This window comes from Leiobunum rupestre, chromosome 1 (genome assembly GCF_980474605.1).
Source record: "Leiobunum rupestre chromosome 1, qqLeiRupe1.1.hap1, whole genome shotgun sequence".
Classification (NCBI taxonomy): Eukaryota; Metazoa; Arthropoda; class Arachnida; order Opiliones; family Sclerosomatidae; genus Leiobunum; species Leiobunum rupestre.
In genome coordinates, this window is record NC_143384.1 from 43,946,732 (window position 1) to 43,969,669 (window position 22,938).

Sequence of the window (22,938 nt, forward strand, 5' to 3'; positions counted from 1 at the left end):
CCCTGTCTCAATAAACAATTTTTGTAAACGTTGCAACAATGTTTTTAGTTAAAACGTAACACGAAGAATCACATATCAGTCGCGTTCACACTAGAGACTTTGAGAACCGTGTTCGATCGTTTTGAGAAATCAAAATTAATTTTGAAAAGTATAATTCCATTTTTCAACGATCACTCTATCGAAGTGGCTCAAAAAAAAATTCAAGTTGACCATTCCAACACGGTCGAAAACGATTTTCACAGGCTAGTGTGAACCCCGTTTTATAGTAAAATATAAGCTGTAGTAAATTTTCTTTAAAGCGGAATTATCACCACCCTAAAATTGATTAAAAACCATTTAAATGGATAGAGGACGTCCGAAAATGGTTATACAAAAAATTTCATGTTAATATTTCCAGTATTTGATTTATTATTAGCAACCAAATTTCGTGTTTTCCCCCCGACTCGAGAATCTCAGAACCGCTTGGTTGAACCTACCTGCAGCGCCATCTCGTGAACGGAATATTATTTTCACCGGTATTACCGTTTTTCGGTTGGAAGTGTCGTCTGCTACGACATTCTCCTTGGCTTTTCAACCAAGTTATACTCCTAGATTGTAGTTTATCGTGTTTTTAAAATGCCTTACACGCCGCACTTTCTAAAATTTTTGCCGCTTCATTCTTTTGGCGCTGCACGTAGGTTCAACCGCGATTTCTGAAATTTTTGGAGCCGTTTGATGTAAGTTGAGGAAAAAGTAGCGGAACTTTTTAAATACTTTTCCAATAACGATAAAATTTCAGGGACATAATCATTAATATATTTTCTATCATCCTGAAAAAAAACCTCGTTAATTTTGGTTTTGGTGACAATTCCCCTTTAACTTCTGATAAAAATAAAATAGTTCAAAATTGTAAACATGGTCAGGGATATATAGTAATTTAAATAATTACATTATTGTTAATATCGGTGAGGTTTGACTAACCCTATGCATTAAGATATTAAAATAAAATAAAAACAACCACTTTTGCAAAGTAAAATTTTTTTTTAAACATTTTAAATAAAATGTTTGAAAAAAAATTTACTACGCAAAAGTGGTTGTTTTTATTTTATTTTAATATCGTTAATATCGTTCTAAAAAATTTCTAATTTGAATATTACATTGAAGTATTATAATATTATTTTTTATTCGTTGAACAAACGGTCCCAGAGAAATAGCACCACCCTGTACGAGGCTATAATCCCAGTTGATCCATAAGAAGTAAGAAAATGGTCTCCGGGTTTGGGTGATTCCATTAATGCTGGTGCGGAATTAGGGCTAGAAGCGAAGAAAATCGTCTGCTTGTGTCGACAATAAAACGCTGTTTGTTCTCCGATGTTTATTGAATCTGTCAGAGCGCTTTGAGATCCAATCCATTCATTAGGGCTCAAAAGCCCATTATTGGCTTAAGGTTGTGTCCTTCGTTTGAGGAAAACGCGTGACGAGGCACTCTTTTCGCTTCAATTATAAATGCAAGCAATCGCCTAATACGCGTATTCATGTCCCCAGAAATCGAATCGAGAAATTCTATAGCGCGACTGTGGAGTAAATCTAAAGGAGTCGTATAACGGATGGCAATATAGGCAGGAGATATAATAGAAATCAGCTAGGCTTAAAACCAAGGCTCCACCTTAGGCCCAAGTCATCTAGCGACTTTTAAGGCCTTTATCCCAGGTGGTCAGGTTACAATGTGTAGGGAGTGGTGGAAAGCCCTTCATGCCACGCGAGCCAACGGCTTCCTACACTAACTATTACGAACGTACAACCGCGTGGTGACGTCAAAGAGGGACCAATGGTAGGTGCCTCGTCATATTGACGTAGCAACGGCTCTCAATGTTACTGGTTACGGATTACGTTATAGTTATTAGTGATTTAAATATATCCCTAGTTGTTCGGCGGCTTTTTCGTTTAATAACTTACGGTTCGATTTAAATTTAAATTTTCATGTTTAAAATTATATTTATTTACATTTAAATTAAAATCGGAAAAAAATTATTTTAATGTATTTTAAATTACGTTTCTTAGAAATTTGAATTTTATATTTTCAAAGCGATATTATATTGATCGAATATCGACTTTGTACAAACCATAACTGGCAACACTGCTATGGTGATTGTATTTAAGTTGGTAGTATAAATGGTACACTAAGATATTTGGTGTATTATAACAAGCCAGTCAGAAGGTCGATTTTTTTTAATATAGCTAAAATATCCTACGTTAATAAAATATTTTTCAAAATATACGAATATTATAAATTTAATAATAATAAACCTTGAAGTATCTTTATTTCAAATCATACAATGGTTTCATTTAACATATATACATATTTAAGGATGACTGTAGGCACGTAAATCTATAAAAATGTAATTTAAAAAAAATAATTTAGAGGTTACGGAATTCCAAAATATTCGTTTTATAAAAAAAATGGTTACCGATTGCTCCATTAGCTCGTAATATATGACGTCACAAATTTCCACCAATGAATGTTTTTTAAAATATTTTAAATAAGTATATTCAGGAAACTATATAGATATGCACTTGGAATGTCTAAGGTAGATTTTTACGGCCGTGATGAAGCTCGTAGAAACGGGCGTGTCTTAAAGCGGGAAAACTCACGAGAAAAACTCTCGCGCCTCGCTACCCTAATAATTATATTATTAGCCTACCTGATTATCTCTTTTAGAACCATACAAATACCTGAAATTAGGTATCACTACACTTCTTTCGCGAAGAACATCATAATTACTTTAAAATATTAAGTACGATAACAAATTGAGGTTTTTAAATCCATTGTTTTATAAGCCTTTTTTTGCGCGGGAAGATCGCCTATTTGTTACCATGACGACGCATTCTTTTCGCGTCAAACCTCGAGCCAATGAATTTGAAATGTCGTGTTACGTCTTACACTTGACGTAGTTAAGCCCCGCCTTTTTCTCGACGTGCTTTCTTATCACCGTCCCAATGGAACCTTAGTGTATACCTTTAGAGTTTCCTGGTATATTTTATATTTGTGGCATTGGTTCATTATAGTCATTTAGACATCAAAAGCTTTAAAAAAAATTAAAATTAAAAAACATTTAACGTGTTTAAAATTTTTTTTATTTTCTTTTTCAATTAATAATCATTATTTAATTTAGAATTGTTAATTTTCCGAAAAAATAAAATGAGGAAAAATTTCCAGAAAATTTTCCTAATTGCGGAAAGTTTTCCGCAAATCGGAAAATTAAAATAATAAATTACTTTTTAAGGGTTTTAAATGTTTTTAACTTTTTATCGATATAAAATGTCTAATATCAGTAAACATACTACAAAACATTAATAGTGTTACATTGTTAATCAGTTTAAACTAGTCTAGAGATTTAGTTTTACTTTTAGATTCGAAAAAATGAGGAGAAAATTCCGCTTTATTTAAAGGAAAAGTCCAGGTTGGGTAAAACTTGGGCCTATTTGAAAGATCATGTTTAAATAAACTCAAAAATATCAGTCGTAAAATTGTATCTTTTTTTAATGACGAGAAATTAGTTTTTAAACGAGCGAAATTTACCGCCAAGCGAGCTGCCATTTTCTTTCGCCTTCCCTCCGCAGATTGCACGCGGAGCAAGCGTGCGCAGGGAACAGAGCGCTGTTATAGCGCGAACAGCACGTGATTAATGTCCTAAAACGTGACCGCGAAACAAAATGTCCGCTCGCTTGGCGGGTAAATTTCGCTCGTTTAAAAATTAATTTCTCGTCATTAAAAAGAGATAAAATTTTACGACTGTTATTTTTGAGTTTATTTAAACATGATCTTTCAAATAGGCCCAAGTTTTATCCAACCTGGACTTTTCCTTTAAATTTCCAAACAATATATTAGACCAAGAATTGATCTATATATATATATATATATATATATATATATATATATATATATATATATATATATATATATTCCATGATTAGTCTAATCAAGAATTAATCTATTTATATATATATATATATATATATATATGATATAAATAGATTAATTCTTGATTAGACTAATCATGGAAGGAAAACTTTTTTTCGGAAAAATACTGAAAATTTTCCCGGAAAAAAAGCTTCGTTCATTTTCCGACTTACAACACTAATTTAATTATCAATGAATTAATTTCCGTTAACTTGAAGATAATTTAGAAAGTATCAGCTTGCTATTTTGAAATATTGTGTTAGTAGCCCTTTAAGAAAGTATGGGAAACATCACGTCCAAAATTAGGTTAGCGATTGTTCAAAACACTAAAAACAGAGATACGCAGTTTTCAGTCTCATTAAATGTACCATCATTTATTTATTCGCGCGCGCAATGAAGAAAGCGTGTTTTTCCTCCCAGCCCACGCCCGGCGGAAGGCGTTCACTCTCTCTGCAAGGATAATTCGATTTCCACTCCGCTGCTACATTCTCCTTGCGAGAAATAGAGAGGAGTGGGGGAAGACAAAGATGGGGGAGTGAATTTCCCTCCGAGACCGGAGAGGCTTCTATCGCGGGCTTAGGTCTATGTACGCCTCTTTCGCCCGAAGCAGACATGCCCGGATAGCTCAGTCGGTAGAGCGTTAGGCTTTTAACCTAACGGTCCAGGGTTCGAGTCCCTGTTCGGGCGGAGTATTTTTTTGTACTAAAATGTATTAAATATTTTATTTGTAAGATTTATTTGGGTGAAATTTTAATAATAATACTAATTTGATTCTGAAACATATAAATAATTTAAAAAAAATTTTAATATATCGCTCTTTTATGAAAAATTTATTTTAGTGTAATTATTAATAATTGTAATTTTAATCTGAAAAAATATTTTTTTAGATAATTTGAAAAAAGTTTAATTTATCATTTTAATTGTTACATTTCTTTTAGTGTAATTTTTAATAATAATTTTAAAGTGAAAATTATTTGAGTTAATTAAAATAAATTTGGTACCATAATGAATTAATGACGCAATATACGTTTTGGAGTGTAATTTGGTCATTGTAAATCGTTAGGCGCATTAATATACGCGGTATATTTTGAGCAGTGATTCGGTTTTGGCGGGAAATTCGCGTTCATTAAAGGTACATTTTTCATTTAAATAATGATCTACTAGGATACTTATGATAATAGCAATTAATAAATTAATTATATTCGAAATTAAATTTAAATGGGCATTGATCAGACCGTTATTGTAATACGTTGCTATTCGATATTTTTCTACATTTTGTTTCGAAGAATATTCTAGATTTCAACAAAATTTTCGAAAATTAAGGCGAAATTATATTTATTATTTACTAACATGTACCAAAATACATTTTTCACTATCCGATAAAGTGGTGTTTATGTCACATTGCCGTAGATTATCTCCAGTAAACATTTAGGCTTAGCGAGACTTAGAAATCGCACGCAATAGTCTAGTTCTCAAACACGAATCCAGGTGGCGTTACTATCCCCCCCGTTTCCACGAAAGCTTAACGATATTTTATTTCCTTGTTTTCCTTCCAATGCCATTATCGTTTCCGAGAATTTAGAAGCCAATGTTTTTCGACTGGTCTATAATATTATAGGAAGGCGTGGATTATCGTTACCATGACAACGATCACTTCCAATTAAAACCGGGTAACGGGCTTAGTTTTAATACCGGGAATTAATAAATACAATGCGAGTTTTAAAATTTATATTGCATACTGAGTATAATATTTTATTAGAGGCAAATATTATGTTAGAATTATTGTTATCGAAAATTCGGATAATAATTTACCTACGAAGATAAAATGTAATAATTCATGGGTGTTACTAGGAACTCAAATCACCTGATTCAAATGGATTTCTTCGTTGGAATATATTATATTTTTATTCATAAAATCGACTTGGATGTTTGGGCATGTTTATAGGTGCTGCCGTTTATGTCTGTCAGAATGTTTTAAAATATTTTTTGAATTGCATAGAAAACGAACTGAATATAATTTCAATGATGTCTAGATCATAGAAGTCTGATTTTTTCTAAAATATATATCTTAATTATAATTAGTTTCCAGACGTTCTGCAATATCCATTTAGATTCGTCAATGTATAGTAATTTTTCAGCGTTGCCAGATTTTTCTGACCAAATTGTTGTACAAAGGTTATAAAAATTATGGTATCAATATAAAATAGTATTAATTACTTTAAATTTAAAGTGTTTGTTGCAAAACATGCAGATAACTGTTCTCGTGTGCCGTTTCTAGATCGATTTTGGAAATTTTGCCGCGCGCCGATTAGAAATTCCGATTTCTTTGGTATGGACTATCGAGTGATCTGGCAACACTTGAACGTGGGCTTAATATTTTGTCACCTGAAAGCAAAAACCATGTAACTTTAACTATACTTTTAATTAGTATAAAGTTACGTGGTTTTTGCTTTCAGGCGACGAAATTCTTATTATTTTAGTAGTAGAAATAATGTAAATATAAAATAGTACCGTTATAGTAATATGGTACATTGTGGTACTCAAAATAATAGTAATAATAGTACCATTTATAATATTTATTTCTACTATAATTATAGTACGTATGGCAACGCTGGGTTCTTTGTACTTTTGCTTGGCCCATAATATTTTTCTTATCAACATTAGGCTTAAAAAAATTTATTTCGTCTTTTGGCGGGCTAATTGGTGTGGAATTTCTGCTGTAATTACGAACGGCTGCTGCAGCCCGAGTGTTGACCTTGGAAATTATTTTTTCCTTTCTCGGTACTAACGGCTTAAGACGCCTTGAATGCGGGGCCTTAAAATTCTTTCCTAGCGTGAAATATTCCCACCTAATTAAGCTGCCAATAAACCCCCCTTAATTATAACCGTAACGACTCGTTCATTTCTCCGATTTAAAACGAGTTTTTCGTTATTCATTCATGGTGAAAATATTACGAACGGTAAAATGGTACCTCGAACCGTTGTCAAACTTTATTATGAAAGTCCCTTGGGCGGGAAATTTCTTCAATTTATTTTTATCATTTTAGTTTGCCAATTTCGGCCACTAGGATCCGAGGGGTCGGACACTTGCCATTATTGTGTACGGGATTTCGGGATTTCGTAGAGATTTTGGCGATTTTATCATTACTTTTTGAAGTGATTTTGGGATTTCAATGTTAATTTACCATAGATAGAGTTAAAAGATTTTGCGATTTTAGACAAAGTGTACGGGATTTTGGTAAATGTCCGACCCCTCGCTAGGAACTCTCCTAAACAACGGCAAGGTTACCACTCAGCGTTGCCTTTGTCTACGTACTATAATTAAGGTACAAATACCATAATTTTGCATCATGTTATAAATGGTATTATTATTTTGAGAGCGTACTATATACAGTACCAACCTATTGTACTATAATGGTGCTATTTTTATATTTACATTATTTCTACTACTAAAACAACAAGCATTTCTTATTAACTATTCATAAGCCGCGTTAACGCTACACCCTTTGGAAATGTTTTGAAACGGTTTCGAAAGATTTCGGAGCCTTTTTTAAAAATCTAAAAATCCAGTATGATTAAAAACGGATGTAACCGGTGGCTTAAGCCGGTTAAATCCATTAATAAAAATGTATCAAATTGCCCGATTTCAAAATGACGTTTTTGCGCGTGACAGTACCTTTACATTGTGAGGTATAGCAGACTTATTTACCTGCTTTTATACCCTAACATGGCAGCGTATTATTTTCACGCGCAAAATGAATTTGAAGATCCCCTAATTGCTTATATCTAGCTCTCATTACTTGCGACAAAAAGTGAAGGTTAGTTTTTTCAATATTTCTAATAAATTTCTAATTTTTTTTTAATAAAAAAAAGTTAATTTAACCATGGATTTTGTTTGGTGGTTAAATCCGGCTTAAACCAGGATGGTTTATTAGCCATACTATAAATACATTCGACACCAAAATGTTAAAATTTGATATTTCGAAACCGTCGCGGCTATAAATTCGTCGCCTGGAAGCAAAAACCACGTAACTTTATACTAATTAAAAGTATAGTTAAAGTTACGTAATGTTTGCTTTCAAGCGACTCAATATTAAGCCCACGTTCAAGTGTTGCCAGATCACTCGATTGTTGATACCATAGAAATCGAAATTTCTAATCGGCGCGCGCGGCAAAATTTCCAAAATCGTTCAAGATAGTTATTCCGATTTCTATGGTTGATACCATAATTGGTATCCACTCCCCATAAAGAAACGACAAACGAGAACAGTTATCTGCATGTTTTGCAACAAACACTTTATATTTAAAGTAATTAATACTATTTTATAATGGTACCGTATTTTATATTGTTGTACTATAATTCTTTATCCTTGTACAATAATTCGGACAGATAAATCGGGCAACGCTGTTTCCACTAGGTTCGTTACTACCCCGTTTCGAAAGTCAAGACCTCTCCCGGATTTCTTGAAGACCATCCCCAGTCTAACTTGACCAGCAAACTTGACGTGATGGGTCTCTGACCTTTTGGTGGGAACTAAATAACTAAAATAATATGGCGTTGCGAACTGTTACATTATCTGATAACCATCTCTCATTAATCAGAAGCAAAAAACCAGTCGTTAAGTCGTTAAAATGTACCCCAGTTGTCGGAAACCGTGCACTGGTCTTTATAATCATGTAGGCTACGCGTGAAGACACTCAAAGGCAAAACCTTTTTATCCGTATTTTCCAACATTCAGAATCTTGGAAAGAACGGCAGATAACGGTTATTTATTTTGCATAGTTTCCTTTACGGACACTGGAGGGCGACGCTATCGCGCCTTAAGCTATCCTAAGGGAACAAACTGTAAGCCCGGATAGCTCAGTCGGTAGAGCGTTAGGCTTTTAACCTAACGGTCCAGGGTTCGAGTCCCTGTTCGGGCGGAGTATCTTTTTGGAGTTATGTCAGCTAAAATATTAAATAATAAATAAGCACGTTTAAGAATTGCTCTGAAAATGGAGAAATAGTTCTAAAACATTGGATCTGAAAGATTTTTTATAGTTTTATTTTGAATTTAAATATTTTTACATCTAATATTAGTTCTAATTAGCCCCGGGCCCATGATAAACCATATTTGAAAACCGTTATTACTGGAAATAGATTTACGTTCATGGGGATATATTTGGGAGAAGGATTCAAACCCGGGCCCGCGATTTAGTACCCGGGGCCCTATAGTTTTATTTGTTTGGGCCACTTAGAAAGATTTTGGGGCCCGTTTAAATTTTTTTTCAAAATAGGAAAAAATATGATGATTTAACTTTAAAATAAATACGATTTTCAAGAAGTAAGAAGTTAACAATAATGAGTTAACGCTTAATTTAAATTATTTTGCGTATTTTTAGAACTATTTTGAGGCCCCCGCTCTCTCTTCTGCCTTATCACAAACGTGTTGCCATTAATTTTCCAAGCTTATCTACCGATGGCTGTAGTGTAATTTTCAATTTTCGTCTGCTATGATGCTTGAAGCCTATAACAGGAGATTTGGAGCTGCACTTTCAACTCCTGTGGCGTAGTCCTGTAATCCCAAGCGTCTAGGAGGCAGCGACGACGGGTGGTTGTCATACTTCCGCCACGGGTGTCCCATCCCTATCCCCAAGTATTGGCATCTTGGACGAATAATTACTGGACCCGAAACCAAATGGCGCGCTTGGTGCTTTTACGGCAGCGCCGCTTTCAGCGTCGTAGTGTCAAGTATTGGAAATATTTCTATCCAAATACTAAACACGTTCTTAGCTCGTCACTGCCGTCAAAGCTTACACTTTTATTTCCATTTTAACTAGGCATTTTTAAATTTATAATCTATTTAAACTTTAACACAAACTAAATATGCAAAAACGGTAAAGCGAACTTCCTATTTAAATTAATTAAATAATCTAAAGCCTATTAAAATGCCAAAAGCCTGACTTCTATTAAAAAACGCATAGCAGACGACGGAGTGCGGGTCATCTGACATATTTACGCACGTGTTTTTTATTTTGATATAAATATTTCTCGATTATCTCGGAAGGAGCGCTGACGGACGATGCAAATTGTGGAACCGGGGATTTTGCTTAGGTTTCGAGTCCAGTAATTATTCGTCCAAGTTGGCATGACCTTGACATGTCACTCACCCCTGATTAATCACTTGAACGAGAGCACAGAATTAAAAAACTTTCAGCTCCTTCTCAAAAGCCGGCGTAAACTGATAAAACCTCTGTTTATCCAGAATTTATTTGGAAAAATGGGCTCAGGCAGTCATTTTCGCCACTGCAGAATCGGAGTAAAAGTTTACATCAATAAACGTTTCTTATTAAATTATTAATTTTATTACTTCTCTCATATAACTAACATAAGGTTGTTAAAAATGCTTTTTTTTTCAAATTGGAAAATGTAAAATGCAAAGTACAAAATTCATTTCGAAAATTTGTTTTTCTAAATTTAAAATGTAAAATGGTTTTTGCAGCTCAAAATAAAAATACAAAATGGTTTTTCAAAATGCACTATGTTTAATTTTACTACTAACTGTTGTAACGAATATTAATTAGTTACCACCGTTAGTTTGTAATTATTATTATTAATTAGTAATTAATAATAATTACGTAGAGATTTCAAAACCATCCTCGCAACGAGTGTGGGAAATAAAGCGGTGGTACTGTAAGAATGTTCGTCTGCTTCTGAGTAAGTGAGTAACTCAGTATCGCCATCTATGATTACTTGGGAGTAAATGGCGGACGAACTTTCTCTACAAGAGCCGCTATGATGATACCAGAGTAAAACCTTTTTGAAAAAGCATTTTGAAAAATCAGGGAAATCAGAATGCAAATAGTGGTATTACCGCTGTGTATTCTTACAACCCTTAGGCCATAAGCAGTCTGAGAAACGTATCTCGCCCTTGCACTGGATTTAAAATAAATATAATGACTAATTTACTGTTTAATTAAGCTCGGCTAATTTTTACAACGTAACCAATCCCAGGAAGTCACCAATTTGTTTGTTTTTTCAAACGTGACTTGAAAGACTTCGAAGTCACCCGCAGGAAATTAAATCCGGAGATTCTAATCAAATACAAATATAATTAACCCAAATACCGCTCGCTGCAAGTTTCACTCTCGATTTAACGGCGCGACGACATTCCAATAGACTTTTTTACCGACAATGCATGCCAAGGAAAAGCACTATGGACAGAAGTTTATAGAATATCTCTTACGAGAAAAGTGTCTATCCGCCTATAGGGAGATAGCGGCGTAGAGGTAATGACGCCACGTTATTTTACAATAGTCTTAGTCGATAATTCAAAATAACGGTCAAAAACGCTGCCGATCAGTTTAGTAAAATATTTTCGACGGCGTAATCGTCGGCCATTTTCGGTATGGAGATACAGGCCGGAAGGCAGGCAAGGCTGCCAGATTTCGATAGACCGAAAACGGCCAACTCTCTCAACTGTTTTCGTTTTCAAAACGAAAATTTTGCGTCGTAGCTATCGACTAAGACTATAGAGTGTTGTCGTCTGCATACTATTCTTTAGGCGCTCTCTCCAAAGGGCTTGGCTCCCTGCCTTTGTAGGTGGGGTGTCGGCCGGAGTTGCTAGAGCATCCGTTCTCTATCCCACTGCTGTGTGCGAAGTGGCGGGCTGATCGTCCCATTGTTGCACCTTCTGCTGGGTTGAGCGGCTTGCGTCGAGGGTGCGACCATCAGTAGTGGGGTTCTGCTACCCATGCTGGTTTTGTCACCTGTCCGGGCTTGTGGACGCTGGCGTAGGGCATTCTGATGATCGGCCTCCGCTGGTGTGGTTTCTTGATTTTACCGGTACAGCGGGCTATAAATTCTGACAACATGCATACTATTCCTCCATGTCGTCTGATACGATTTTGAAAACTTGTAACGTCACAGCTGTAGTGTTAATAGTGGACGCCATGACAGTTACCTTTTTTTATCAATAGGCAAATTACAATGGTGACGTCGCAGGGTTTCAGACGACACCACTCTATATTTACGCGGTACTTTGCAATAGTTCTTTTTATAAAATAACCTTGGCCATATTGTTGAAATGTTGCCTCCCCTCTTCAGCTGTGGATCCGTTTTCTCTCCCACTAAAGAGTTTATGAACTCATTCTTAGGCATTGGCTGAACTATTCCAGCAACATTTCAACAAATTGGGCAAGCGTAAAGACATTTTATAAAATCAACTATTGGGTGATATAAAGTATATATTAACTCGAGACACCGAACGTGTGTCGCGCGCCGTTATTAAATAGAGAGTGGTAAAGCCCCCTAGTGCTGTGTGGCGCCATCTTCAACATAGTCGGGTTTCAAATCTGTATCATTTGTTCTTGCGCTCTGTGTATGTTTAAAGCAAGTGTCGGTTCTTTATTCAACAGATGTCGCTAGCGTTGAAATCGAAACAAGATGCTTAAGCTACATTTTGACCCAAAAGGCGGGACATAAAAGTACCATTCGCGTTGATTGGCTCGTTTGTAAATTTACAATAACTTAAATTATTGTAATTTCCAACAATATATTTTATATGGGATATATAATTGAGGTTAAAGTTCACTAAGTAGAGTATACAGTGGCGGACTGGCCAAAGAGTGAACCTGCCCGATGGCAGGTGGGCCCCACGGACCGTTCATGAAGTGGGCCCCTCAAACATGATAGCGTTATAGTTGTTAAAGCTGGGGCCCTTTGACTTTTGGCAGCCCAAAATATTAGACCCAGTCCGCCACTGAGAGTATAAGTTGTCTTAATATAATACTCAACAATGGTTGTCTGACGACGTTATAGTTTATCTATTTTGAATTTCAGCTTCCGCTGCCATTAATAGATGGCACCACACTCTCCAGTAAAGTCGAATTTTTCTCTAATAACAGGGGCCTTTTCATAATACAGATGGCAAAGAGCCGACAGTTGCTTTAAGACATTTGGAACATTTTAAAGCATAAAACGTTTCTTCCAAATAACAGCTGTGATAACAAAAAAAGGGATAAAAATCTCTTGAACAGTCACATTTACGATTCAAAAAAATTGAAGCTTTGGAACTAATTTTATTCGCCAAAGTATGTTATTTCTGTAAAGATACGTAAGTGCTGTTTCCCGATAGGATTCTTGCCTGTAGTTGAAATTTAGATCACAAGTGTCTCGGCGACAGAGGTTTAAATTAAATGTGTGAGAGCTGTCTGCTCATTCAAAATTATCTCTAGAAAAAATATTAAAATATTAAAAATAAATATTAAAATATTAAAAATAAATGTTAAAATATTAAAAATAAATGTTAAAATATTAAAAATAAATATTAAAATATTAAAAATAAATGTTAAAATATTAAAAATAAATGTTAAAATATTAAAAATAAATGTTAAAATATTAAAAATAAATGTTAAAATATTAAAAATAAATGTTAAAATATTAAAAATAAATATTAAAATATTAAAAATAAATGTTAAAATATTAAAAATAAATGTTAAAATATTAAAAATAAATGTTAAAATATTAAAAATAAATGTTAAAATATTAAAAATAAATGTTAAAATATTAAAAATAAATGTTAAAATATTAAAAATAAATGTTAAAATATTAAAAATAAATGTTAAAATATTAAAAATAAATGTTAAAATATTAAAAATAAATGTTATAATATTAAAAATAAATGTTAAAATATTAAAAATAAATGTTAAAATATTAAAAATAAATGTTAAAATATTAAAAATAAATATTAAAATATTAAAAATAAATGTTAAAATATTAAAAATAAATGTTAAAATATTAAAAATAAATGTTAAAATATTAAAAATAAATGTTAAAATATTAAAAATAAATGTTAAAATATTAAAAATAAATGTTAAAATATTAAAAATAAATGTTAAAATATTAAAAATAAATGTTAAAATATTAAAAATAAATGTTAAAATATTAAAAATAAATGTTAAAATATTAAAAATAAATGTTAAAATATTAAAAATAAATGTTAAAATATTAAAAATAAATGTTAAAATATTAAAAATAAATGTTATAATATTAAAAATAAATGTTAAAATATTAAAAATAAATGTTAAAATATTAAAAATAAATGTTAAAATATTAAAAATAAATATTAAAATATTAAAAATAAATGTTAAAATATTAAAAATAAATGTTAAAATATTAAAAATAAATGTTAAAATATTAAAAATAAATGTTAAAATATTAAAAATAAATGTTAAAATATTAAAAATAAATATTAAAATATTAAAAATAAATGTTAAAATATTAAAAATAAATGTTAAAATATTAAAAATAAATGTTAAAATATTAAAAATTAATGTTAAAATATTAAAAATAAATGTTAAAATATTAAAAATAAATGTTAAAATATTAAAAATAAATGTTAAAATATTAAAAATAAATGTTAAAATATTAAAAATAAATGTTAAAATATTAAAAATAAATGTTAAAATATTAAAAATAAATATTAAAATATTAAAAATAAATATTAAAATATTAAATGCATCATATTCCAACTTTATATAAATATTGGGAAAATACGGTTGATAAATAAGTAAATATACACAATTTAATTTTAACATTTTAATCCTTAGTCGGAGTGTACACATCGGTGCTTGTGGCGGGAAAATAACTCGCTCTGTAAAACCTGCCTAGATGAATACTTATCTAGGAAGTAGGAACGATACTATTTACTTCTGCTTATAGGTTATTTTTATCCTAAAATGGATCTCAGCATTTGGTAGTACTAAATCGGTAATACAGGCAAGTGTCATCTTTTTCACGGCAAAATACATTAACACTACACACCAAAAACATGTTAGGTGCTCTTGCACCTGGAAATTTGAGGGGAAACCTGTCACTACTTTGCATCATTGATTAAAACCATTTAAATAGTTTCTTTCATTACTCCAAATTATGCACTACTAAATAACAAGTATAATTAAATTTATTTAAATTCAAATTTAGGTGAATTATCTTAAGTTTTAGTTGAATTACCGATAGGATCTGTGTTGAAAAATTAATTTAAAAAATAAAAACGAAATAAATAAACAAAATCAATTGATTTTAATTCAAAATAAAAGCTAATTAAATCCACAAAATCAATTATTTTTAATTCAAAAATAAAAGCTAATTAAATCAATAAAATCAATTGATTTTAATTCAAAATAAAAACTAATTATATCAACAAAATCAATTGATTTTAATTAAAAAATAAAAGCTTATTAAATCAACAAAACCACTTGATTTTAATCAAAAATAATAGCTAATCATCAACAAAATCGAATGATGTTAATTTAAAAAATATAAACGAGTTAAATCAATAAAATCGATTGATAAAAAAAACTAATTAAATCAACAAAATCGATTGATCAAAAAACTAATTAAATCTACAAATTGATTTATTTTAATTCAAAAATAATATATTAAAAATAAAAATGATATAAATCAACCAAACTAATATTGAAAAAATAAATTTAAAATTAAATCAACAAAATCAATATTGAAATAAACGTTTAAAAAAATACAATCGATTGATTTTAATTTCAAAAGTATAAAAAAAAATTAAAACCCTGCAGATAGTAAACGCAAGAATCTATACATCTAAACAATTTATTTTTCTCGAACACTAACATACTAGGATATTACATCTACACCCAAAACGTGATAGCGCAAATTGACCTGAGTCTGAAAGGTTCTTTTTATAGTAAGATAACGATATCGGATTTTCTAAAAGGATGATAAAACAAGTATACGCTAGAATCCATTTTATTAATTTCAATTTCGAAATTTTGTCGTATATGGTTTCCTTAAGTTAGGCGTGGTTCCGACTCTGATCGTTTTCCACGTTGTAAGTGCCTGCAATATGTGTCGCCAAACTTTGCCCCACCTATAAAATTTCTACGAAAATGAAAACTATGATCAAACGTGTAGGTGCTTTCGATACCAAAAATAAAATGAACATTATATCTACACGTAGATGGCGTTGGTAGATGCTCTTGATACAAAAAATATAATAAATACTATGTAATTAGCCTTGGTAGATGCTCTCGATATAAAAAAACAAAATGAACATTATATCTACACGCAGATGGCGTTGGTAGATGATCTCTATATCAAAATAAAATTAGTACTATAATTGCACATGTAGGTGGCGTTGGTAGATGATCTCGGTAACAAAATAAAATTAGTACTATAATTGCACATGTAGGTGGCGTTGGTAGATGCTCTCGATACAGAAAATAAAATTAAAATTAAAATTACACGGATGTCGACGTGTTGGTAGATGTCGACACCGAACATAAAATGATTAAGATATTTATACTATAATTACACATGTAGATGGCGTGGGTAAATTAATACTATAATTACACATGAAGACGCTGTTGATACCAAATATAAAATTGGTAATCTAATCACACTTGTAGATGGCGTTGGTAGATGTTGCCGACAATAAAAATAAACTATACTATAGCGTTGTAGGGTGTTGAAGTCACTTAAACTAGAATGAATATTATAATCAAACGAGTTGATGGCGTTGGCAAACCAAAACTGAATGAAATTAACCATATTTTGAAGACCTTATTACATTTTAATCAAAATGGAATCATTATTATACAGGGGATATTAGAAATTAAAATTAAAATAATCATATTCAGAAATAAATATGATTTTAAGCATAAATTTGAAACACATGAACTCGGAAATATAGGAAATTGAACTTGAATTTTTTTTTAATATAAACAATATGAAATCAAATTAAACATAATTACAAGGAAAAATATAAATTTTTTCAATTTTAAAGAAAATAAATTTGGGGAAATATGGAATTTCAATAGAAAAAATCATAAAATTATTCAATTATAAACAATATTAAATCGAAATAATTACATTCACAAGGGGAAAAAAATTCCACGAGGCAAAAAATTCTGAGGTTAAAGTTTTACGAGCAAGCAAGTGAAATTTGTAACGGCCCAAACATCAGCCCTATTAGGCCAAAGCTTATTTACACTTATTCGTAGAATGAAGGAGAATTTATGGCTCGAAAGGATCAGAACTAACGTTTTCATGGCTTATAAACAAAGTTTTCGTTGTATAAAAACAAAATAAAGCTTATTCGCAAAGAGTTTATGACAACAAAATGCCATGGAGAAAAAAGTGTTTATCTAAGCTTCAATCCCGCCGGGTTGATTGTACCCTGGCTCCGTCTGCTGTTAAAAATAGTTGGGATTCCTTATGATGCATGTGCCTCTAAGTTCCCTCTCGTTATTTTTTATTTAATTTTAGTCTGCGCTCCTCGGCCTCCGTACGTTATGGAATATCGTGGAGGAAAATATAAGGAATCGTATTGGTAAGAAAATTTAAAAGCGAAACCGAATGCTTGTGGAATATTGCACTTGGCCTTTTCCCGCCCCTGGTGACGACAAATCGAGCGTCAACGTCACTAATGACTCGGTTGGCGTCCTCACGCGCAAAAAAACCTTGGTTTTTACCCCTTTTTTTGGAAAACTTTATGTCAGCCCCCACTTTAGGGGTAGCATTATGGTGACAAGACACCAAATACCAGACGTTTTTGCCAACCCACACTCCCCGGCTGTCATCCTCGTGACTTGCTCAGTGTTTACCCCCTTTTTGAGATACAATTTGGTCACCTCCCCTTAGCGACTCGCGTCTAGGAGCAACAAACGCGAGGAGAATGCAGCTAGCCTTCAAACATGCTAACGCAGAGTTGTGTACAAATTTCATTGGACGAGCCTTAACGCTGAACGTTTTACGGGTGGGGGGGAAAACAATTTCCGAATTTTCCCCTTCCGACGGCAGCAGGCGCTAAAGCGTCTGACCAATGAAAACTGTACGCAAGAAAATGCACAACTTTTGACGGGTAGCGTTCTCCTTGTTGTGTTTGTTGCTGGTATCATCGAGGGTTCCGACTTTCGTTCAAATCTCGTAGACTCTAGAAGAAATATTGTCAAAAATCAGTTCCAAAATCTCTAAATCATCATGGAAATCCAGAAATCAATACGAAAATCGTGCTCTGAAATCTCGAAATCAGTTTCCGATTTTTGAAATAACTTTGAGATTGAAAAAAGCTAAGGTTTCAAACGTCGTACTCCTGGGGCATCATGGTGACGGGCTAAAAAAACCTATGTTTTCACCCCCTGTTTAGGGGTCTTTATGTCAGCCCGCACCGTCCGTCTCGCACCATGGTGACGCTTGAAAAAAGATGAAACTACACCTAGCATTACGTTGAAGCTCCTGAGCTTTTCTCCATGCTGGAGTATGGCGTGATGCTGCCTGATTTTCGGTTTATATCGACCGTAAGCGGCAATATGGTATTATGCCAAGTTTTCCGTTTTTCCCACACCGCGCTCCTCTATTAATTATAAGGGATATTAATTTTTGTTGGATCGTAAGTTATGTTTATAGACCGGGATTATTAAGTTTTATGAACGATTTACCATCCTACACGAAGTTTATGGTCCTGACTGAGGGCTCCGACATTTCTTATAATTATGTACATCAACCAAGCGGTCAAGTCACTTAAATCCGACCAATCCTACAAAACCCGTTACAATTAGTAAAAACAATACATTTTTCATATTTAACAAATTCAGTCAATCTTCTTCGGAATGAATTCACTGCCGATAATTTATTATTTTTTTTTAAATGGCCCTAAACGGAACATTTTTATAACCAACCAAATTCCCAACATGGCCTAAAACGGAACATTTTTATAACCAACAAAATTCCCGACATGGCCTTAAACGGAACATTTTTATAATTATAAAATTCCCAACATGGTCTTAAACGGAACATTTTTATAATTATAAAATTCCCAACATGGTCTTAAACGGAACATTTTTTGTAATTATAAAATTCCCAACATGGTCTTAAACGGAACATTTTTTGTAATTATAAAATTCCCAACATGGTCTTAAACGGAACATTTTTTGTAATTATAAAATTCCCAACATGGTCTTAAACGGAACATTTTTTGTAATTATAAAATTCCCAACATGGTCTTAAACGGAACATTTTTTGTAATTATAAAATTCCCAACATGGTCTTAAACGGAACATTTTTATAACCAACAAAATTCCCAATATGGGCTAATTTTGCTAAGAAAAATTATATTTATTTATCGTAATGGCTGATCCTTCGACCTTGACCCTTCTCCGGTTGTAACTGCGTTTCTGTAACTTTAAGTCGATACGATCCTTGAAAGGGATATCAATGTATCGAAGCTGTGTTGAATGATATAGTGCAATTGAGATAGAATTCGGTTGGGACTGTTGAACCGAGATTAAATATTTATTTTATGTCATAAACAGCGGGTTTTTTTGTGAGAATATTAACCATGAGAGGAAATTTGTGATATATTTCCTTCGTGAAATGTATAATGATGCTCAAAATTACGAATTTAATATTTTTAATGTTATCAATGGATTATGACGAGGCTGAGTGTAGTCTTTGGTAATGTGTTTCTCAGTAACGTAATCATTTTAGTACAGTCAAAGCTGTAAACCTTTACACTGATTACACCGAGTAACCTTTGTAACTCGCTTTGTATAATAACAACGTTGCAATAATACTTTTTTAGCTAAACATAACCTATAGAGTCACTAAAATATAAGTTCATTAATAACTCCAGATAAAAATAAAATATAAAGTTACAAATTGTGCTGACTTAAATAAACAATGAAAAATCTCTTAAAATGGGCAGGAAAAAGTCAGGGGGGTCAGGGGGGGAATCTTTTTAAATGGCCAGGGAAAAGTCATATGGAAATATTGTAAAATGGTGAGGGAAAAATCAGGGGGAAATATTTTAAAATGTCCAGGGAGAAGTCATGGGGAAATCTTTAAAAATGGTCAGGGAAAAATCAGGGGAAAATCTTATAAATGGACAGGGAAAAGTCATAGGGAAATCTTTAAAATGGTCAGGGAAAAGTTAGGTGGAAATCTTTTAAAATGTCCAGGGAAAATAAGGGGGAAATCTTTTGTCCAGGGAAAAGTCAGGGGGAAACCTTTTAAAATGGTCAGGGAAAAGTCAGGGGGGGAACCTTTTAAAATGGTCAGGGAAAAGTCAGGGGGGAAACCTTTCAAAATGGCCAGGGAAAAGTCAGGGGGGAAACCTTTCAAAATGGCCAGGGAAAAGTCAAGGGGGGAACCTTTCAAAATGGCCAGGGTAAAGTCAGGGGGGAAACCTTTCAAAATGGCCAGGGAAAAGTCAGGGGGAAACCTTTCAAAATGGCCAGGGAAAAGTCAGGGGGAAACCTTTTAAAATGGCCAGAGAAAAATCAGGGTGGGGGGAACCTTTTAAAATGGTCAGGGAAAAGTCAGGGGGAAACCTTTCAAAATGGCCAGGGAAAAGTCAGGGGGGAAATCTTTTAAAATGTCCAGGGAAAAGTCAGGGGGGAAACCTTTTAAAATGATCAGGGAATTTGAATTTGAACCGCGTCATGGCCTAACTGGATTATTTCATAAATATCCGTACATGACTGCAGGCATGTGGTATCCATCCCAACAAGTACGGACAGTTTTCTAATGGACGTAGCAGTAGTCAGTCCATCCGTTCGTCTCTAACGCGTGGCCTAAACTTCCGGGTACGTGCTAGGAACTATCCTCGCCTCGAAACCCTATCTCTCTCTCCGGTCTCGGACATTCCTGGGTAGCTGCGGCAGACGGGGTGTCTCAGCGGTCAAGAACTTGTTCGGAGTTCATCATGCCAGAAATGTGACACGCGATTTGTTTTTCTACGGCCGTCAAAACAGTCTACGACGCGCCGGGTTAAAATTAGAAGGGCTTTGCCTCCTGGTAGACGGGGCTCATGCACCGTATCCATACGCGCGGGAGACACTCTCCGACTCTCGTAATGTGGGGTAGCCAGCTCTTCGTGCGGGGGTAAGGGATGACTGCCAACCTCCTCGTTTTACGCTCGACTTGTAAAACAACGCCTCCAGTTTCAAGTGTAAGATCTCCGATTCACGGCGTCACAAGTCGAATTTTATGCTAGTGACACTCGCAAGGAGAGTACCCGAGGTGTTTATTGCCGATTTTGTTCAAAGTCGGGCGTAATGTAGACCTATATGAGATATGAAATTTCTCAAAAGGAGACGTTGCACTACCCATTCGATTTGCCATGGTAACCCAAAATGTTTTTGACTACTTAAAATCAAAAATATCCTTTAAAAGAGCATGGGATTTTCTCTACGAAATTTTTAGAGAAATTTTGAAATCACGAAATTTGTAATTGGGACCATATTTAGGTAAATTTCATCAAGTTTGGGTAAATAAGAACATTTTTTAGGTAACATTGTAACAACCTTTGGTTAAAATAAGGAAAAAAAAATATTTTTGTTTTAAGTGCATGGTCAAAAACATTTTCGGTTGCCATGGCAAATCGAATGTGTAGTGCAACGTCTCCTTTTGGGAAAGTTCATTTCTCATATATAACGCCCGGCTTTGAATAAAATCGGCAATAAACACTTCGGGTACTCTCCTTGTCAGTAGTAGGTTCTGGATTGTCGTGTTCGTAGACCACAGGCACTTTTTTTCTGAAATTTTACCTGAATATGTAGCTAATTTGTCTTATATTAATATCTACTTCATCGACCCTACTTAATACGTAGGTTCTAAAACCCATCTTTTGTTACTGGTCCCAAAGATAACTTTAATAATTGGATACATCGGTTTTTACTTATGGTCCCAAGAACCACTTTAATAATTCCATACATAAACTTATTGGTCCCTAGGATTACTTTAATCTGCTGCAGGAATCCATACCTCTACTTGGAATGCTTATCGCGGCAGATTTTTGACTAGATGCACATCTAGTCAACTTAACAAACAACAACGTGAGAGGGGAGCGCGTGCAAAGGGGATTTTTTATCTCGTAGGCGGGGCCAAAGCCGTCAGAGTGATCTTACCATACGCGATACGCCCGGATAAGCATTCCAAGTAGAGGTATGGATTCCTGGCATGACAAGTTATAAGCTAACTTTTTAACCGATTTCTATGATAAGCAAAAATCACGCCAAATCTAGAATACATCTAACACCGTAAGTAACGTAATACAAAAAAATAACTAAGTCATATGAAAAGCCATTAGCTAACTAGTTTTTTCAAAACTGAAAAATAAAAATAAATATTTGCTAATTCAGAATCCGGAAGTTGAATAAACTGTGCTATTCCTTTTTGTGAGCAGGAAGTGCAAATTTCAAACTCATCACTCCAATATCACTTAGCTAATTTCGCGTTAGTATATAATAGTGCTATTTCCAATTAAGCTGACACACTTACGTTTAGTTGTTTATTTATGATCTTACAAACTAGTACGTACGGTTCGTAAATGTAAGGAATGGTTGCTTGAAAAATTCTAGATCGCTGTAGTCGATCGTATCAAAGAAATCGTTATTTAATAAGGAAAGGACCTTGAAAACAGTCGGTTAATTGTTCCTACTAGCAAAAAATAATTCCCAGCCGTAGATGGTAATAGTTCTTTTTATAAAATAACCTTGGCCATCTTGTTGAAATGTTGCCTCCCCGCTTCAGCTGTGGATCCGTTTTCTCTCCCACTAAAGAGTTTATGAACTCATTCTTAGGCATTAGCTGAACTATTCCAGGGCAACATTTCAACAAGTTGGGCAAGCGTAAAGACATTTTATAAAATCAACTATTGCCCTTTAATCTCCGTCAACGGGAGAGTATTCGACTCGACAGCACTGGGCATGTGCAATGAACGTTATTCCTATTTCCCCCAAGTGGTGATTTTTGGAAGTTTATAAAGGGACAAAGGTATTTTCACAGGGTTTCCTGGCAGTTTTCATTTTAATTAAAAATATTTCTACCGAAAATTTTATGGAAAACACTGTTTTTAACGACAATAAAACAGGGCTGCCATACATTTTCGAGGAAAAATAAATAACTTTGAAGGAAAATTGCGTCTGCTTCAGCATTGCCCCTTTATAAGCTTCCCAAAACCACCGTTTGGGGGAAAAAGGAA

The 22,938-nt window shown here is 33.4% G+C and overlaps 1 protein-coding gene and 2 non-coding genes across 3 annotated transcripts in view; all 3 read left to right on the forward strand.

Annotated features, from left to right (window-relative positions):
* Window positions 1-22,938, forward strand: part of Dg (Dystroglycan) — a 109,007-nt gene that overhangs the window by 9,880 nt on the left and 76,189 nt on the right. The window lies entirely within an intron of this gene.
* On the forward strand, window positions 4,555-4,627 carry TRNAK-UUU (transfer RNA lysine (anticodon UUU)). Its single transcript has one exon. It is a non-coding gene; the product is annotated as a tRNA-Lys (tRNA).
* TRNAK-UUU (transfer RNA lysine (anticodon UUU)) lies at window positions 8,791-8,863 on the forward strand. Its single transcript has one exon. It is a non-coding gene; the product is annotated as a tRNA-Lys (tRNA).